At 38.9% G+C, this 18,968-nt stretch overlaps 1 long non-coding RNA gene across 2 annotated transcripts in view; it reads left to right on the forward strand.

The window, feature by feature from the left end:
* The window catches only part of LOC141571329 (uncharacterized), an 87,031-nt gene that overhangs the window by 58,278 nt on the left and 9,785 nt on the right, over window positions 1-18,968 (forward strand). Inside the window, exons 2-3 of one of the 2 annotated variants that reach the window (XR_016019237.1) lie at window positions 16,948-17,774; window positions 18,453-18,559. This is a non-coding gene — a long non-coding RNA (uncharacterized LOC141571329). Of the gene's footprint in view, window positions 1-16,947; window positions 18,560-18,968 lie in introns of both variants that reach the window. The other variant, XR_016019236.1, reaches the window with a different exon arrangement.

An 18,968-nucleotide genomic window follows, 5' to 3' on the forward strand; every position in this document is an offset into this window, starting at 1 on the left:
TTATTTAAGTTATTTAGTGACAAAAAATGAATAACCACATTTTAAAATATATAGCAATCACTGACTTTTGGAAAATTGCTTGCATACTAACTTACAGAACCAATGAATTAGGGGCTATTGTTTACATTATAAAATGTCTTTGTTTTCTGTTAGGGTTTTCATAAAGGGTAAGTTTCCTGGTGTCATTTAATACATATTTGATTTGCAAACACCCAGTGGTTATATTGCTTTTTCAGGAGTCAACTTATTGTGAAAAGCAAGCTGTTTTGCACAAGTATTAGAGCAAAAAGATGCCATGTTGGAAAATACAATATAAACGCAAAGTTCTTGGCCACAGTTCATGTGGGAGACAGGACTTGCAGGATGTGTTGAAGCTGAAGAAACAGGCCGTGTGGCTGAGTCTGTCCATCTCGCGTCTCGTGTGTACACTTAATCAGGTATTTGATCATGGAAACGATCTTGCTGCGCACCTTACACAGAAAACCCAGATGATATCAAGGCTGTCATGTTCAGCTGTCTTTTTTCGATTCCATATCAGATTCTACATTCCATCAGTGCTGAAGCAAAAAACAAAAGCAAAAAAAAATTAAATTACAGGCCCCTGAAGGAGTCTCAGAACCCTCGTTTAGATAAAGAATTTGTCTCTAACAATGGGAAGTTTCTTGCAGTTTGGTATGTCTGAGACCTCCATACGCCTTGACTTCTAGATATTTTCAATTATCCGACTTGTCAGAGGCTCTAAATATTAGCAGCTGTAGCTGAAGATTTCTACATCCTATTCCATGCCAATGGAAAAATGGAAATAAATATATTTACATGTACAGTGGTTCTGCCAGAAGAACAAGAAGCAATGAACATCTCTTTTGAGGCAAAGGGGAATCACCCAGGGAAGTTGGCTGCCTGCAGTCTACCTGATTTTCTTCTGGGACTTGCCTTTGCATCTCTGAGAAATGCTCTGGAAGGTATTAAGGGTAATGGGAGGGGGGGAGATAGGATTTGGAAATGTGCAGTTGTTAGAGTGACAGTGAGGCTTCAGGGTGCTCCGTTGAATGCAGACTCAGATTTCAGCTGCTCCTGGCTCTGTCCAAGATCTAGCTCCAATTGTTCGGGCTACCTTAGATTTAGGTACAACTGACTGGTTTGAACTCCATGAAATATACAGTGGTATGTCTGGTGTCTCTCTAACATACCTAGAAGTCTTCGGTGGTGAGGACTGTAAATGGTGATGGCGGTCATGGTAGTGAGTCTTTTGGTTAGTGAGCTCTGACTCTGAATTCTTCCGTGCTATGATTTTCCCTCCTGTTCCTTTCCAGCACCCTATCATCCCACTGGGTACAATCCTAATCCCTTTTTACTTAAAGTGCCTTGATTCAAGACTGTGGATGGTGGTCGTCACTAGAGGTTTGGGACTAGGATTGCATAATATAAAAATCTAAATGGAAACTTGACATATTTCTTCTTAAAGTAGTGTAGCAATTCCTGAAACCAGGAATTCTGCTCTCCCACATCACTGTCTGTCTCCAACCCATTCATTGTTCTTCCCTCTCCTCTCCAGCTCATTTACTTCTCTCCCCTTCCCCTCAAATTCTTACTCATTTTCACACAGAGATTGGCCTAGCTTACTCTATGTCTCAGTTCATACCCATTCTAGTTTGCTTTTAACTGCATTCCCAAGTAAACCCATTAAGCCTAAACAAAGATTGTCCTTTCCCTCCAAGGAATTCTATTACTTAGCAAGAATTAAATAACTATGTTCAATGAATTCTCACTTCACTGCAATGCTTCAGTGCACACTTATCACTTAATAAAAGCACCTTTTGAGCACTTTAAACTATTCACTCCCTCTGTGGGCATGTAAGATCCATTTTTCATGGAACCACACCAGCCTTGGAGGTGGAATTATGGAGACCTTGGGATTTCTCTTCTGCCAACTCACTCCCCTTCTGTGCTCAAGGGTAGAATTGGGAAGAATACATAGGCCCTTCTTTTCCTAAAGCCTTCTTGGGGTTCCAAGAGACTCAGGCTATACTGCTCTTATAGCTCCCTGCTCCTTCTGCTTTGTCACTTCCAAAACTGGGGGCCAAATACTTTGCTGAGAACTGCCACTGTTCTCATCCCAATTGGGACTAAGGTCTCTTTGCAGTAGACCATCCCCAGGGATGCGAAAGCACCACAAGATAGCTTTAGTCCATCCCAAACACCTCTACTTTCATGAAGGGTAGGCTTTACATGGTTGTTTGTAAGTCTCTTTGTTCCTAAGACCTTCAATGATCACGGGGTTAAACTGTAAAACCAGGCATGTTATTTTCTTTTGTGCTTATAAGTGTTCTATTGGGCATCTGTTTGAAACAAATAAACCAGTTTTATTCATGCTGAAATTCTATTGCAGCATGACCACCCTCCATTTACACCCATCTCACCTTACCCCATGACCTCTGCAAGTGATGTCAGAAATACATTAGCAGCTACAGTACTCACACTGACAGCCTTTTTCAGCACTTACTCTAATGTTGTGCAGACTTGGATGGGCCTGGAAACAATGGAACCCTAGGAAACACTGAGACAGAGGTTTCTGCAGCAGACTTTCATAGTGAAGTTCTCCAACACCTTCCTGGCCTTTTCCTGAGTTGATATTAGGCTACTAGGCTTTTAATATTAAGACTAAGTATTCCATTGCATCTATCAGTTTTCCTTGTCTTTTGCTGATTCCTGTCCTTTGCCAAGACCCAGAGATTTACACTTAGCCTGATTTCCTCTGTGTCCTTCAACTGTTCCCCTGGATGAATGACTCATCCTACAAATCTGTGGACATCTGTCATCTTCTTGCCACTTTGATTTTTAACATTTGAATATGTTTCCATTGTCATCATAACCTTTTATTAATGGTACTTTCCAAGTTCTCAATGCCTTTGTAATGATCACAAATTAAGCACTTGTCAGAAATAGAAACTATCACAGTGTGGACTAACAAACCAAAGGATAGTTGAGCCTACAATGACTGACATGACCGATTACAGCTTCTGTGGTGTCAGGCAGAGGTGTCTTTTGCTTTGGGACATCAGCTTGTTTATGATTTTGAAAGTACCTAAGTTAAAAGTTTGTAAATAGATGTCTCTCTTGCTTTGGAGTAGTTCACACTAGGCTCCCCAGAGGCTGGTCATAGTGCAGTGTCAGCCTGCGATACGTAATTTCCGCTCCCAATTGAATCTCTATTCTGAGGTGTGCTTAATAATCCTATGCCTCAGTGCAGCCAGTCTGTTTCTCAGGGACCTCCTTCTCAGGGGCTGGCAAAGGTTTACTCTGCCTGTCTTTGATCAGTAGCTTTCAACTCTGTGGGGAAGAATCTTTCCCACTCTTTGTTCAAGAGTGCGGAGTGGGAAGAGGGGGTGACGTGAGGATTATCAGTATTTCTGCGGAAGTTCCCATTTTGTTCCTATTCCTCCAGGAAGGAGGTCAAAATGCCTCATGCACAGAACTTTTCTGGTGGCCAACCTCCTTATTCCAGAATTCTCAAGAAAAGTTTACAGATTAAGTCCTTCATCATGAACCTTGCTAAAGAAATATGAATTAATATCAGGACTTGCGAAGAAAGTTTTCCCTCTATTCCTCTCTATACTAGCCAGTCCCCAAGGTGACATATGTTCTGAAGCTTCAGTGAAAAGGTTGCTATTCCACTGCTTCTCCATCCCAGGATAATCACAGAGAGGGTGGTGGTAGAGGAGCTAGATGTGGTACCCAAGCCAAACCTTGGCTTGGACTGCTTGATACACTCAAGGACCTCAAAAGAGCTGTGCTCCACTAATTTTACAGGAGTTTGCCCTATAACTTAACCCAAAAGATGCCAAGACTTTATAATAAATGGTAACCCTGGAAACTCAGGGAAACCCAGGGTAAACCCAAAGTATGAAATCACCAGTTAGAATGTTCCTGGCCTACTGTTTCTAATTCTCGGGTAGCGCTTTTTGGACAGGCTCTCTGTTGCTGAGGAGGAGGCTTGAAACTGCACATTGCTTCATAAACAGACAGGAAGGCAAACTGCTTTCAGAGGGGACCTGGATGAACAGGCAATGGGCCCTGCTTTGAACATCATCAAAATGTCTCACTTAGCGTCAATTTCATACCAAATAAAACACAACCTCTGCCTGTCTGTCCTGTGTACTCTTAAGACTAATACTAATATTCTCTGTTCCTCAGTGTTAAAGGCTCATTTGGTAAATCTAGTTTGTTCCAGGAATTATTACGCAGCATCACCTGAAAAAAAGAAAAAAGAATAAGCTATTTGTTGTCATGATCATGATTAATGTTTCTATGGTTGTATTTTTTTCCCCATCCTTTTACATGAAGATTTATTTTTCCTTATGGACAACACATAGTTGCTTTTGCTTTTTTATTCATTATAAAAATGTGTGCTTTCATTGTAGTTTGCATCCATCGTAATTAAGGTGATTATTGATCTAGTTGGGTTTCAGTCAACGATCTTGCTGTTCTTTTTTTTTTTTTTAATCACATCTGTTCTTTGTTCCTTGTTTTCCTTTTTTTCTTTCGGATTAATTGAGAATTTTTATTTTTAGTGAGGAATATTGGGGAACAATGTGTTTCTTCAGGGCCCATCAGCTCCAAGTTGTTGTCCTTCAATCTAGTTGTGGAGGGCGCAGCTCAGCTCCAAGTCCAGTGACTGTTTTCAATCTTTAGTTGCAGGAGGCGCAACCCACCATCCCATGTGGGAATTGAACCGGCCACCGTTCAGCACTCGCACTCTAACCAACTGAGCCATCCTATTGAGACTTTTTGTTTAATTAAATTTATTGGGGTAACATTGGTTAATAACATGATATAAATTCATGATTTTATTTTATGACCATTATCGACTTAAAAGCTTATTGGTTTAGTTTTTAGTGGTTGCTCTAGGTTTATAGTATTCTTCTTTAAATTTTCACATTTAAAAAAAAATTACTGTTTCATGTATAATAAAAGAAACAACAATCTATTTTTATTTCTATCATTCCTGTGTTTTGGCTACAATGTTTATATACCTATAACCCACAATAGCTTGTCAATATTTTTGCTTTAGACATGTGTTTTGTATAAATTCCATAATACGTTATTACTAGTTTTGCTTTAGCTTTTAAATAAAACAAAAACGGAAAAGTTTTAAATGTTTGTCTGTATAGTTAATATTGCTCCTGTGCGTCATTCCTTTGTGAAAGGCTGTTTCTCTCTGGTATATTTGCCTTGCTCTTGAGGAACTTCCTTTAACAAATCACGTAATGCAAATCGGCTGGAAATGAATTCTCTCAGAAGCTTTGTTTCTTTGAAAAAGTCTTGTTTTTTTTCCTTCATTGTTGAAATATATTTTTGCTAGATTTTGACTTTTCAGTTGTTCGGGGTTCCCTGCTCCCCACAGCCTCTGCCCCTTTTATCATCTTAAATATGTTGTTCCAAATATGTCTTCTGGCTCACATTACTTACCCTTTATTTCTTACCCTGGTTCCACCCAAGTGATATGTCTTCAGAAAATTGATTGTCATGTGCCTTCATGAGGTATTTTGTTCTAGTTGTGTTTTATATATATCTATATCTATATATCTATATTTATATCTATATATCTGTCTATAGATAGATATCCTTCTTTGAATCAGTTGAATTTTGTATATCTTCAAAGTCAGAAAATTTTCAGCCATTATTTCTTTTAACATTTTTATTCTCTCATTCCTCTTCTTTCCTTTTGGGACTTCAAATATGCATATGTTAGACCACTTGTTGTCTCACAGATCACTGAGATACATTCTTTTTGTTTTAACATGTTTTTTTCCACCTTTCTGCTTCATTTGGATAATTTTTATTACTGTCTCTTCAGTTTCACTAATCTTTTCCTTTGGAGTGTCTAATCCTTTCCACTTAAATATTATAGAAGTTTCATTTTTATATCTTTTACTTACATTTTTATTATGTTCATATATTTTGTCAAATTTGAATGTGGTTAAAATGGCTTTTTAATGTCTTTGCTTGCAATTTCATCAGCTCTATCATTTGTTGGTCTGTTTCTATTGAAAATGTTTAATCTTGGCTATGGATCACATATTCCTGCTTCTTGAAATATGTAATGTTTTTTTGTTCTGCGCTGGACTTTGTGAATATTATATCATCAAGTATTTGGATTTTGTCAGCCTTTAAAAAGTGTTCGCCTTTCTTGTGGTGTTTAGTTCAGTTTACTCTTCAATTTGATCCTCTTAAGATTTTTAAAATCTTTCCTTAGAGTGGTTCTAGAGTATCCTATACTTTAGGAATATTTTCACCCTCTACTAAGTTGTAACCTTTCTGGATTTCTGTTGACCACCTGAAGTGATCAACAAAACTCCAGAACACCTTCCAGGCCTGTGTCAACTCTGTGGACCATTCAGTCCATAGCTCCTGTGGCAATGCTTGTGTAGACTCCTGAATTTTTACCCTATGCATCTAGATCTTAGTATTTGGCTAAGACTCAAGGGGACTCTGAAGCTATTTTCCCGCATAGGTCCCTGCTCCCAGGACTTTGTCCTGCAACTTCCACTCACCGCTGTGTCTCCCAGAAGTCTGACCTCTTTAGCAAGTTTTCCAATGCTCTGCTTGGGACCCTACCTTCCTATTTGGTCTGCAGTATGCCTTCAGGCAGAAAGCAAGCGTGATTGTAGAAATCACCTCTTTTGTTTTCTTTCAGGGGTCCAAAGCCTTCTGTGCATGTTGCTCAGTGACCGACAACAGCTGTTTCATTCCCCTACCCTAGTTCTCTATTTGGAATAGATAGATCAAACCTTTGCTACTTCTTCATGGCTAGAAGTAGAACTTCTGAAATAAGTCATTGTACAGTTGTTTGAGTCAGGATCTGAAGAAGTTACAAATATCACACTTGGAGGTTTTGTCTCTAAAAATCTCTTTTGTTCTGTGACTCATCCCCTCTCCTTTTTTTCCCCATGCCACTGATTTCTTAGATAAATTTGATGGCTGTACTTGAAATTCTGGATTTACCTGATTTCTTCCTGGTGCTGTCATTTAACTTGTCCATCTGTTCCTTGAGCACGGTAGTTAGATGTTAGGAATTTATTGATTCAGGTGAAATATTTTTAGGCAGTAATATTTCATAGGTTCTGTGTACATCCCTAAAGGATTACATCATGAGACAAAAGTCTTTCTTTCCAACTTTTGTTAATGCTAAGATTGATCGTTGAGTTCAGGTATGACCACTCCAATCCCCATTACGAAGGTCACCAATCAAAAAGCTCCCTTTTAACTGATAGCTTGGCATTTATTTATGATGTTTGACATTATTTCATTAGGATTATAAATCATAATGTTTCAATTTTATCATTTGTTCTGCATTTAATTAGCTACAATTCTACTTGATATTAGGTGCTTCTCAATGTAATTTTCTAAACTGTTATTCTGCCATAAGAGCATCAAGTTGGAATTTGGGAAGGGAGTTTGTAGAAAAAGACATATATGGTGTTATATAAGCCAAGCCATTGTTTTTTGAGTTGTAAGAGCATTTTAGTGGTTAGAAAGGACTTGGAACAGGCATATTCAAAGGAAATCACTTTCTTTTTTTTCATTTCTTCTTGCTGTCACCAGTGAAAACATTAGTAACTCTGAGGACGACCCCACAGGTTTCCCGTTTTAAAAGCCATTTAAATGTAGATAAAATAATGGTTTTCAAACTGGAAGGGACCTCAGAGACTACCTACTTGGTTCCTCTCATTTTTAATGATGGAAAAACAAAACTTAGTGATGTTAAATGAAGTAGAATAAAGTGGTGGCAAAAACAAAGGCTCTGAGAGCATTACAGATCTGTTTGTTTTCTTGACTCTACAATTGACTACCTGTGTGACCTTATTCAACTTACTTAACCTCTGAAGTCTTTAGCTTCCTCATTTGGGTTACATGAAGACTAAATAGACTAAGGAACGGAAAGCATCTAATGCAGTCTAGAAATATCTTTGACACTGATAACAACAAAGTTATTGTACTTGACCCTTAACAATGCAGGGGTTAGGGGTGCTGACCCCCGGCACAGTCACAAACTCACTTACAACTTTGGTGCCCCCAATGCTTAACTACTAATAGCCTACTGATGACTGGAGGCCTTACCAGTAACATAAAAATCGATTAACACTTATTTGGTATGTTCTGTGTATGATAGTCTTAAAATAAAGTAAGCAAGAGAAAAGAAAACGTTATTAGGGAAGTTATAAGGAAGAGAAAATACATTTACAGTATTGACTGAAAAATATCCATGTGTAAGTAGATCTGTACAGTTCAAACCTGTGTTGTTCAAGGGTCAAATATATTTAAAATATATTTAACATTTATTGAGCATGCTATGTTAGTCACTATACTACTTACTAGAGAGATAATTTTGGGGGCAGGCAGGGTAATGTTCCCCCCCCAAAGATGTCCACAAAACCTGTGCATGTGTTACCTTACATGGCAAAAGAGGCTTCACAGTTGTGATTCAGTTTAGGATTTTTAAATGAGGAGAGTCACCTGGACTCTCCAGATGGGCGTAATGTAAGCCCAGGTGTCCTTTACAGGTGAGAGAAGGAGGTAGGAGAGCCAAAGTAAGAGGGAGATGTGATGATGGAAGCAGAGGTTGGAGTGATGTGGTCGTGAGCAAATGCATGAGAGCAGCTGATAGAAGCTGGAAAAGGGAAGAAACATTCTCCACAAGAGCCTCCAGAAGGAACATGCTCTGCTGACACCTTTAAGATGGATTTCTGACCTCCCGAATTGTGAGGTAATAGATTTGTGTTGCTTTAAGCCATTAAGTTAGTGGTTATTTGGTACAGTAGCAATAGGAAACTAATATAACTTCAAAGAAGGCACAGTCCCTATCTTTAAAGACACCACTGTTACTGCCTAACTATTCTTAATTCAGGGCTTCTTGGACTACATTGTTGTTTCCCAATCGTCAGGCATTGGTACATCACCATTATGACTTTTTATTATAACCGCGTATCATCTGAAACTACACCTGTAATTTTGGGGATTAGCATAAAGGGAATTACCATGTTGCTACTGGCTTCAACCACCCCCTAAGCATGTAAGTTTGTAAACATCACATTTTGATATACTAATTATATTATTTTTGAATATGCACGAAAGTATGCACATATCCACTAAAATGACTCTTCTACCTCCTTTCCCTCCTCCGCAAATCACTTTACAAACCATCAGTGATGCCCATCAGTATTTCGGGACACCCAGCCTTACTCTATACAGCATTTAGCAGGATTTTCGTATCTTGGGACGTTATGTGGGAGACTGTGTCTTGCTTCCATAAGGCGTGGGTTAACCAGCAGGACTTCTAACCAGCATGGCAGCAATGGTGGAGAGACACCAGGAACTTGGTTCCTTGCTGACCTGTGATGTTATTAGGCATTGGTCTTTAATAAAGTCTCCTGAGAGCTTGTAGATATGTGTAATTTGGAAAAGGAACACAGTGCCTTGAACTGTTCTGAACACTCCTTCACATGGGTAGCCCTTCTCAGTTACAGCTTGCTAATACTTTTTTTTTTTTTTTTAATGAAGAACATTAACAAATAAATAGATAAAACACTTTTTTTTTTTCCTTAAAGAGATCTTATGTCAGCATTTAAACTCCTGGAATTTGGTGTTGATTTAGGTAAACTTGCCAAATTCTTGCACGTCCTAACCGGTGAGCTAGAGATTCAGGAAGACCTAGCCCTGTTGGACACATTTCCTGCAGTTATAGGAATGAGCTGCAAGAGCTTGCAGGAGGCTACAGGGGGCAGCTTCAGCAATTACACAGCTGATCAGACCAGGACTAATTGAATTTGGCATGGCTTTGACGACTGTGGTTTTCTTATTTTTCCTCCTCCATTGGGGGGAAGATACTCTCAGACAGTCTCTCCATTGCATACACCACACTTATTTTTCCGCCTCGGAAACACAGGCTTCTCTTCTCCCTCAGACCACAGCGAGGAAGACATCATGTGTCCCCATCCCATCCCTCCTGGCCTGGTTTAGCAGAAGACAAGAGCCATAAAACCTGGCTTACATGCTTAGCTTGGCCACATACTATGTATGTCACCTTAAGCAAGATCCCAAACTTTTGTCTCTTTTTGCTTATTTACAAAATGAGAATGATGATGCCTTACAATGTTAGTAATTCAAATAAGATGATGCTATGAACAAAGGACAAATACATGTGGAAGCTATTTGTAAGCAGTCAAGGGCGTCTCTTTGCTCCATTTTTGCCTTGAAACATGTTGTCCCTTAGCAGCTCTTTAGACAAATATCCTAATTAGTCATTCCTTTCCTCTTACACATGTAGAGAAGAGTGGATCAATGTCACCAGATCCTGTTGTCCCCATCCTAAACCCGTCAGTAGTTTTAAGTGGTTTCACATTTTCACTTTGGATCACCGTCATCCGGCCACCCCTTACCTGCATACCTTTATTTTCCTTTGCCTTGTACATTTTTAACCACACTGGCTTCTGCAATTTCTCTGAACCTACCCAGCTCATTTCCATTTCATTATCTTTACAGTGCGTGCTTGTTTTCACTGGAACTCTCTTCCTGCTGGGTAGCTGGCTGCTTGCTCTTGCACAGGACTGAGCGTACGCCTCACCTTCTCAGAGACCTTTCCTCAACGGCTTTATCTAAAGGGTCTTCTTGCTTCATTATGCCTTATGGCAGTAGCCTTTATACTTCTTTCATATCAATTATTGTCTGTTGTCAGTAAAATGTAAGCTCCATGAGGGCAGGAGTCATATCCTCTTTAGACGTAAAGAATAAAGCCAAACAAAATAGGCATCCATTCTGGCAAAAACCATGCCTGTGGTTTGTTTAGGGCTACAAGGTCATGGTGGGGGTCAGTTGAGCAAGAAGTTTGAATCCTCTTCTGGGCTTCTGCTCAGAAGGATGTGGTCCTCCAGGAAATAGAGCTAATATTTTATTCTTCCTCAACACCCTGAGCATAGGACCTGGCACGTGATTAGGCCTTAGTATGCTTCGGTTTGGACAGCATGAAATCTATCTCTGTTTTGTGAAATGGGCTGCTGGGTGAACATGTGGCTGTCCTCTTGATGCAAGAGAGCTGGCGTCTCATGTTGACCTCTCTACCCACGTCAGCAACTCAGCGTTTGATTACGACAACATTCCTGAAAACACCTTCCTCTTCCCCTCTCCCACCAGCTTGAATGAAATCCCTCTGAGTCTGTTGACAGATAGTAGGGGATTTCCAACTTCTCTTCTACTTGCTGAAGGGAACACTTATGAGACCTTGTTAAAAATAATTGATGATAGCTTAATAATATCAATTAAATAATTGATAACACTCAATATGAATTAGTATAACATGCACCACTGTTCCAAGAGTTTTGCATATTAACTCATTTAATCCTTATAATAACCCCATGAGGCAGGTTACAGTTATATCCTTCCTTCTATGGAAACTAAGACATCGAGGGGCTGAGGAACACGTCAGTGACAGAACTGAGCCGTGAGCCTGGTCAGTATGTCTCAAGGGATTCTGTGCTTAGCCATTCAGTTGTAAACGTTGCAATCCTTCAAAGTAGACCTCTGGTCCTATCATTAGCCTTCCCTGGGACAGAGGGCATAGTTAGCCTCTAATTGTTTAATTTTTTTTTTTTTACATAAGTAATACACGAAATATATTCTCCTGCAAAGCTATTAAAACATCCAAATACAATAAAAGTCCCCTTTTGACCTTTTATCATGCTGAACTGCTTCTCCCTTCTCCAGGGATAGCCATTGCACCCTGTTTTGCTTATATCTCTTCCATCCATTGATACCCCTACCTACTGCGGGCCAACCTCCTCACATACAACTACAGATATAATCTCTTCATTCCCGGGGGTAGCATGACATAATCCCTTCCAGCTAATGCATGCAGAGGTCATTTCATGGGGCCTAGGCTCTTGGAATTCAGTCTCCTGATGATATTTGTTCCTGAATTCAAACTAACCATTCAGCAAATGATTAGCTGAATGATCAATTTAATCACCATATATAGAAAGAAAAGAATAAAGCAGAAATGTTAAGTATACACTCAATCTTTGCATATGTTAGCAGCAAGCATAGAAGTACTGGTGGAGGTTATAGGCCCTATTTCTGTAACTGGTCATAAGGCACTGGCTGACATTTTGAATTTAAAGGAAATTATACACTAAAAGAACATTCTGGAAGGCATCCCTTAGAAACTTTTCAGGTTTGTAATGAAAATATTAAGCCATCAATGGCTTTTTCATAGGAATTGACTTTATCCCCCCACATCTTCCGTGAAATGAACTTGCTTTAGCTTATCCTCTCTTGGGAAGTACTGTAATTTGGATTCTAAAGCCATCCTTTTCTTTGGGTTAATAGCTTGAAGCATCACTAATCTTTTACTATTGTAGGGCCAAGTCAACAAAACCTCAGTGATTGCTCTAGGGAATCTGTGGTTTATTCTGAGGCATCGACTCAGAAAAAAGGGAGAGCTGACCTGACACGGGAGGCTTCACCTCCCCTGATATGTGGGTAGCTAAGAACTTGAGTGTCATGTTTGTGGGCTAATAAGTCAAAGACGTGAATGGGATGAGCATTCAATAAAGACAGAATGTGCACATTTGGAGGACTTTCTTTTTAACTACAAATGAGAACCTGCGAGAATGATTCAAGCTGGTGGTAACATACAGCTGAATGGAATTGTTTTATTAATTACCTATACATGAATATGATATCAAGTATATCACTTGAATATGATAATACAAGTATATTAAGGAAGCAGATTATAAGATAAAAACCTTGGAATTAAAAACATTTGTAATCCAGTAGTCTGCAACTTAACCAAACAGATAAAGATATCATTTGAATATAATTTTTAAACATTTACTCATATCATTTTCCATTCTGATCACAAACTGTTTACATACACACAATAACGTGGTACAGCAACCAAAAAAATCCCCGAGTGTCCCCACAACACAGATGATACCAGGTAACTCTGTAATGAAGTCTAATGTAGGAAAAAGTCTTGGTGAAACTCTTCTTGTTTGTTTTCCCCTGAGGACGGAATGACTGTGGACTGTATGTTACATTCTGAGAAGACCACATATGCTGCAGTGACTTGGCACACGGCAGCTGGCGTACAGGTGCTCTGGCAAGTTGTGCCGGGAAGGCTTCTTTTCCTTTTGCATTTCTAGTATCATGTGCATGAAATGATTTTAATGTGCTTTTTGGTGCTGGGGTAGATATTGCAGGCATTCCCTTTGGGCTGAGGAGTTAGTCTTTGAATGGAGTTTCAGGAAATAGGTGACAGTCCTACTTTAAAAAGGATCCTTTGTTGTGGATGGTGCCAGGGATGGTAAGCTGGAGCAGCTCTCTTTTTCCTTTCTATCAAAATCGAGGAAAGGAAACTGAGCGACAAAAGTGGACCAAACAATGACTAGAAAAGACAGCTTCAGCCATGCAGCTCTAGTAAAATCATTCAGGCCAAGGCAAGCAGGTCATTAAAGATTAGCAAGAACTTATATAAACAAAGAGGCAATTATACGCATTCTTCATAGCCTTTACTCTAGAAGTGTCCCAGTGTTTGTTTTTGAGTCAGATGTACACAGCCTTTGCTGCTGGAATGCAGTCAGCCTAAAGGGAGAAGGATGGTCCTGTAGAGATACAGCCCAACGTGAACTACGGGGAATGTTGGAGAAGGCATTTGTCTTACCTAGATGCCTCACTGCTCTGCTGGGACCGTATCTGCTTGGATCATGGCCATTTAAGGGCTGCTCTTTTAACACATGAAATAAAAAGAGGAGGGAGGAAAAAAACAGCCACCCATACAACTGTGTTGAAATAAAACTGTTCTTCGTTAGATTCTGACCATTCCCCGTTGTGCATTCTCGTTCGATGATGTAAAGTCGTTCGGGTGTGGGAAGCCATACCATGAAGCACAGGAAATAGTTTAAATCTTTGGAAATGTTTTTAAGGTTAAATAAATGGAGAAATGACTACAGTTAAAGTCGCCAACCACTTCAGAGTAATTTTTACTGGCAGATATTTGTTAATGGTCAGTGTTTCTCTGAAAACATACATGCCCAAGGTATACTGGTATAGCCTGCCCCATAGGTGCAGGATATGATTTGAAAGAGGCTGTGGTCAGTTCATTGATTTCTCTCAGACTTAGCTCATACGTTGGCAGTCTTCTGGGAATCCTTCAGTAAATTAGGTGCGTCTGAGTGATCTGATGGTGTGACTGGAATTTCTAGATGGATAATGATAAGCAGGTGAGATTTTAGGGGTTTTTGATAAACATCTATTGTTGCCTTCAATAAAACCAGTAGATACATGTCTAAGTTGCTTTGATGGAAATGTTGCGCCTATTTTGTCAACTGTTCAGATATAATAACTGTAAGAGAATTATGGGATATTGTTTTTGATGACAAAATATGAATTTAAATCAAGACAGAATGTGAAGTTCATTGGCTAAAAATGCTTGAAAAGCTGTATTGTCCTGTAAGGCGAAAGTAGACCACATGCTTATTTGCCCTAAAAACAGTGGTTTGTGTACCTAGCCCCATAGTCACAAACTATTGATAATGAAGATCTGGAAAAACCAAGCTTTTTGGCTTCTTGTTTCCCTTCTGTCTCCGCAATTTCCTGACATTTGATTGCCTGATCTCCACAGAGTAAGGCAGGGAAGGCAAAGGAATTAATTTCAAGATACTCTTTTGTTATAGGTTAGATTCTTAGCCATTCCTCTGTACATATCATTATTATGGCTTATGGCACATATTAAAACTATGTTAATGTTTCTGTTAGCCTTACTAGTCTATTAGTTCCTCAAAGGCACTGTATTATGTTTGACTCTGTATTCCCACTACATAGAAGATTGTCTACAAATGGCAGACTCTTCATTAATGATTGTTGAATAACTAACTGAATAATAAAAGATCAGTATAATGCTTAAAATATGGCCAAGTCATTATGTCAACCCATTGCTATGTCTAAGTATACATTTAAAAAAGTTTTATTGAGATATAATTCACATGTCATAAATGTATTTGTTCAAAATGTGCAATTCAGTAGTTTTTAGTATATTCACAGTGTTGAACAACTTATTGCTCTCTGATTTTAGAATATTTTCATCATCTTAAAAAGAAATGCTATAGCCATTAGCATTCATTTTTTATACCTCCCTCCTCCCAACAGGCCCTAGCAGCCACTCATTTACTATGTGTCCTTATGGATTTGCCTACGCTGGACATGTTATATAATTGGAGTCATGTAATATGTGGTCCTTTGTGTCTGGTTCCTTTCAGTTAGCACAATGTTTTCAAAGTTCATCCATGTTGTGCCAATGATCAATATGTCATGCTTTTTTATGGCTGAATAATATGCCATTATATCGATATACCACAGTGTGTATCCATTCATCAGTTCGTGGACATTTTAGTTGTTTCCACTTTGTGGTCATTATAAATAATGTTGCTGTAAACACTTGTGTATACATTTTTGTGTGGACATGTGTTTTCGGTTGCTGTAGGTATATACATAGGAGTGGAATTACTAGGTCAAATGGTAATTCTATTTTTAACCTTTTGGGGAACTGCCAAACTGCTTTCTAAAGTAGCTGCACCATCTTACCACAGTGTACAAAGTTCACATTTTCCACATCTTCAACACTTATTTTTATCATTTTTACTTTAGCCACACTAGTGTATGTCACATGGTATCTCATTGTGGTTTTGATTGGTATTTCCCTGTTGACTAATGATGCTGAGATTCTTTTTATGTACTAACTGGCCATTTGTATATCTTCTTTAGAGAAATGTCTATTAAATCCTTTGCCCATTTTTAAATTGGGTTGTTTGTCTTTATTTTTTTTGTTTAGTTGTAAGAGTTCTTTACATCTTGTGGATACAAGTTCTTTACCAAATATATGACTTAAAAATATTTTCTCCCAATCTGTGGGTTTCTTTTTTACTTTCTTGATGATGTCCTTTGAAGCATGTTTTTAATTTTGATGAAGTCCAGTGTATTTAGTTTTTCTTTTGGTTGCTTATGCTTTGATTGTCACATCTAAGAAGCTATTGCCTAATTCAAGGTTACAAGGGTTTATACCTATGTTTTCTTCTAATTCTTGTGAGTTTTATCTCTTAAATTTAGGCCTTTAATCCATTTTGAGTTATTTATTTATTTTTATTTGGTGTGAGGTAGGGGTCTAAATTCATTCTTTTGCATGTGGTTATCCAATTGTCCAAGTATGCTTTTAACGTATCGTGAGTGTATCAGCACAAGTTAGTGGTATTTGAGGACATAATAAAATCTCAATGATGAACACTACTATACACAAAACTAATGCTAATTTGGATATTTACTTTCATTTTGTTATAAAGAAAGGCTTTACCAGGGAAATTATTAATAAGTTGATTTAAGAATTTCACATAGTACTTCTATTTTTAACCTTTTGAGGAAATTCTTGTGAAAAACCCATTAAATGCATCCATTCACTCTTAAATGCTGTTTATTAGGTTGGTGCAAAGGTAATTGCAGTTTCAAAGGCGAAAAGTAATTGCAAAAACTGCTAAGATGATGCATTACTAATATAATGCTTCTACGAGTATTCATTTGTTTAAAAAAAACTGATGGCTACTTTCATTTAGTTGGGTTCTTTGAGTTGCAAAGAAGAGAGATGGTCATCATTAGTCTTAATAAAAAAGGAGTTGATTGGAATGAATTTGCCAAACTATCAGAATCCAAGTCTGATGCCCACATTCTTAAGAGGCCTCTTTGTTTCTTCAAGTTTGAGACCCAAGAGAGGTCTTCTGGTACAACAGGATCTAAAAGCTATAGAGGGAGGAGATCAGCTCCCACGGTAAAATGTCCTCTTTTTCCTTAGATATCTATCCTGAGACCAGAGTGCCCTAATGCCTGTCGTCTTCCCTCCATCCTCAGAAATAAAAGCATTCCCAGTCCAGCAATGGAAGTGGAGCACAGGAGGGAAGCAGGACTTACAGCTGACAAGGCGTGTGCTTCGTCGGACAGATAAGTGATGAAAAAGACCAAAGTCTCTGGGGAGGGGCCAAGGGAGAAGCTCTGTAACCCGCTTATGGAGTAGCCATGTGGGGTGCTCTGAAAGACTTGAACTAGAGACCCAGCTTGTAGAACGAAAAGAGTACCAGACCTGACTTCTCCCTAGTTTCCCAACTTTGTATGGGTTCAATTTTATTATCTGATGTACTGGTAAGAAATAACTGGTACAAATTTGGGGTTTTTGTATGTGTGTGTACCTGACCCATTTTTTTAATGTATACAGGGACATGGTAGGGGGCCAGTAGGGTAGGTGGCGATGTACCTTCCCTGTCTGATCAAGTTGGATGCTTAACCTACATCACTGGGGTATGCAAAAGGAGTCACTATCCAACCAATTAACCAGGCTTTTTCTGTTTGCATTTTTTCCCTGACTATTCATCCTTGTCTCTGAGTTAAGGTGCAAAGGTACACCAAGATATCTGGGGAATTAACTACTCTCTTTGTAACTTGCATGTCCGATTCTCACCAAACTGCTTCATTTTCTTCTTGCTTCTGACTTAGACTGCCCACCCTCTCCTCGATTTCTCTAACTCACAGATTCTGCATACTTCTGGTCATTAATTTGTCCATGGCTTGGCATCCTTCACTCTACCTCACAGCCCCTGTGCTTTCTTTCAGCTTCAGTTTCCATGGCTTATTTCCAATTCCTGCAAGAGCAGCTCAACCTTTTCTACCAGACCTCCTTTTGGGTATCTGACCTTCTTTGAGATTGTTTTTCTTTGACGCTTTACCTTCCGCTGATATGGCTGGGTCTTAGACTCACGTGACTTACAGTGGGCCATCTAAAGTCCAAGAGGGAACGTTAGCCACCTAGAAGAACCTGTGAACATACAAAACCGTATGATGGACAAATCTCAAAATTATCTACTATGGGATAGAAAATAATATGCTTAACTTCTGGGTTAGTATGTATAAATAAATGTAGATACATTCAGGTCTTTCCAAACTAAGAAAAAAAATCAGTGATTTGCTCATTCAAATCCACTCATTCAAACATTTTACAAAAATCTTCAATAAGCACTACTTACAATATTTGTATATGTTTAAGAGCTTTGTTCTGTAATAATGGGAGAACTGGGACTCTGGATTTTGCTATTTTTCTCTAATAAGGGCTCCCTTTTCTTCTTTCCTCCCCCAAGTTAGGAAATTCTTTTAGGGGCTAAAGAATAGTATGGGCTGAGTTGTGCCCCACCCCATTCGTATGTTGAAGCTCAAACCCTCATATGACTGTATTTGGAGATAGGGCCTTTAGGGAGGTAATTAAGGTTACAGGAGGTCGTGAGGGCGGGACCCTAATCTGATAGACTGATGTCCTTATTAGAAGAGGAGGGGATACCAGAGCTCCCTCTTTCCCTGTGCTCACACAGAGGAGAGGCCATGTGATGACATAGCAAGATCGCTGTCTACAAACCAGCAAGAGAGGTCTCACCAGAAACCAACCCTGATGGCACTTTGATCACGGACTTCCAGAACAGTGAGAAAATAAATTTCTGTTGTTTAAGCCACCTGGTCTGTGGTATTTTGTTGTGACAGCCCTAGCAGACACAAAAAGAGTGAAGCAAATGTTGTTAGAGTCAATCCTAATTATTTCTCATGCTGAACTCGGTTTTATTTTTGTCTTAGCACCATATGAAATGAGCTCATGTAAGCATTTATTTACATGTTTACTGGCAATCCTCTTTCCACTTTTACAATGTAAACTCCATAAGAAGACTTGCCTATTTTGGCCACTGCTGTATTCCCAGACACATAGTAAACAACATATATATTTACTGAGTGAATGTACTAATGATGAAATCATTTCGGTACACTTCTATGAATGGAAACACGGGCAGTTTTTTTCCCCACGTATTATTTGACCCAGCCGATCATTCTTTTTCTCA

Source organism: Rhinolophus sinicus, chromosome 16 (genome assembly GCF_057876585.1).
Source record: "Rhinolophus sinicus isolate RSI-liver-muscle chromosome 16, RSI-T2T, whole genome shotgun sequence".
Taxonomy (NCBI): domain Eukaryota; kingdom Metazoa; phylum Chordata; class Mammalia; order Chiroptera; family Rhinolophidae; genus Rhinolophus; species Rhinolophus sinicus.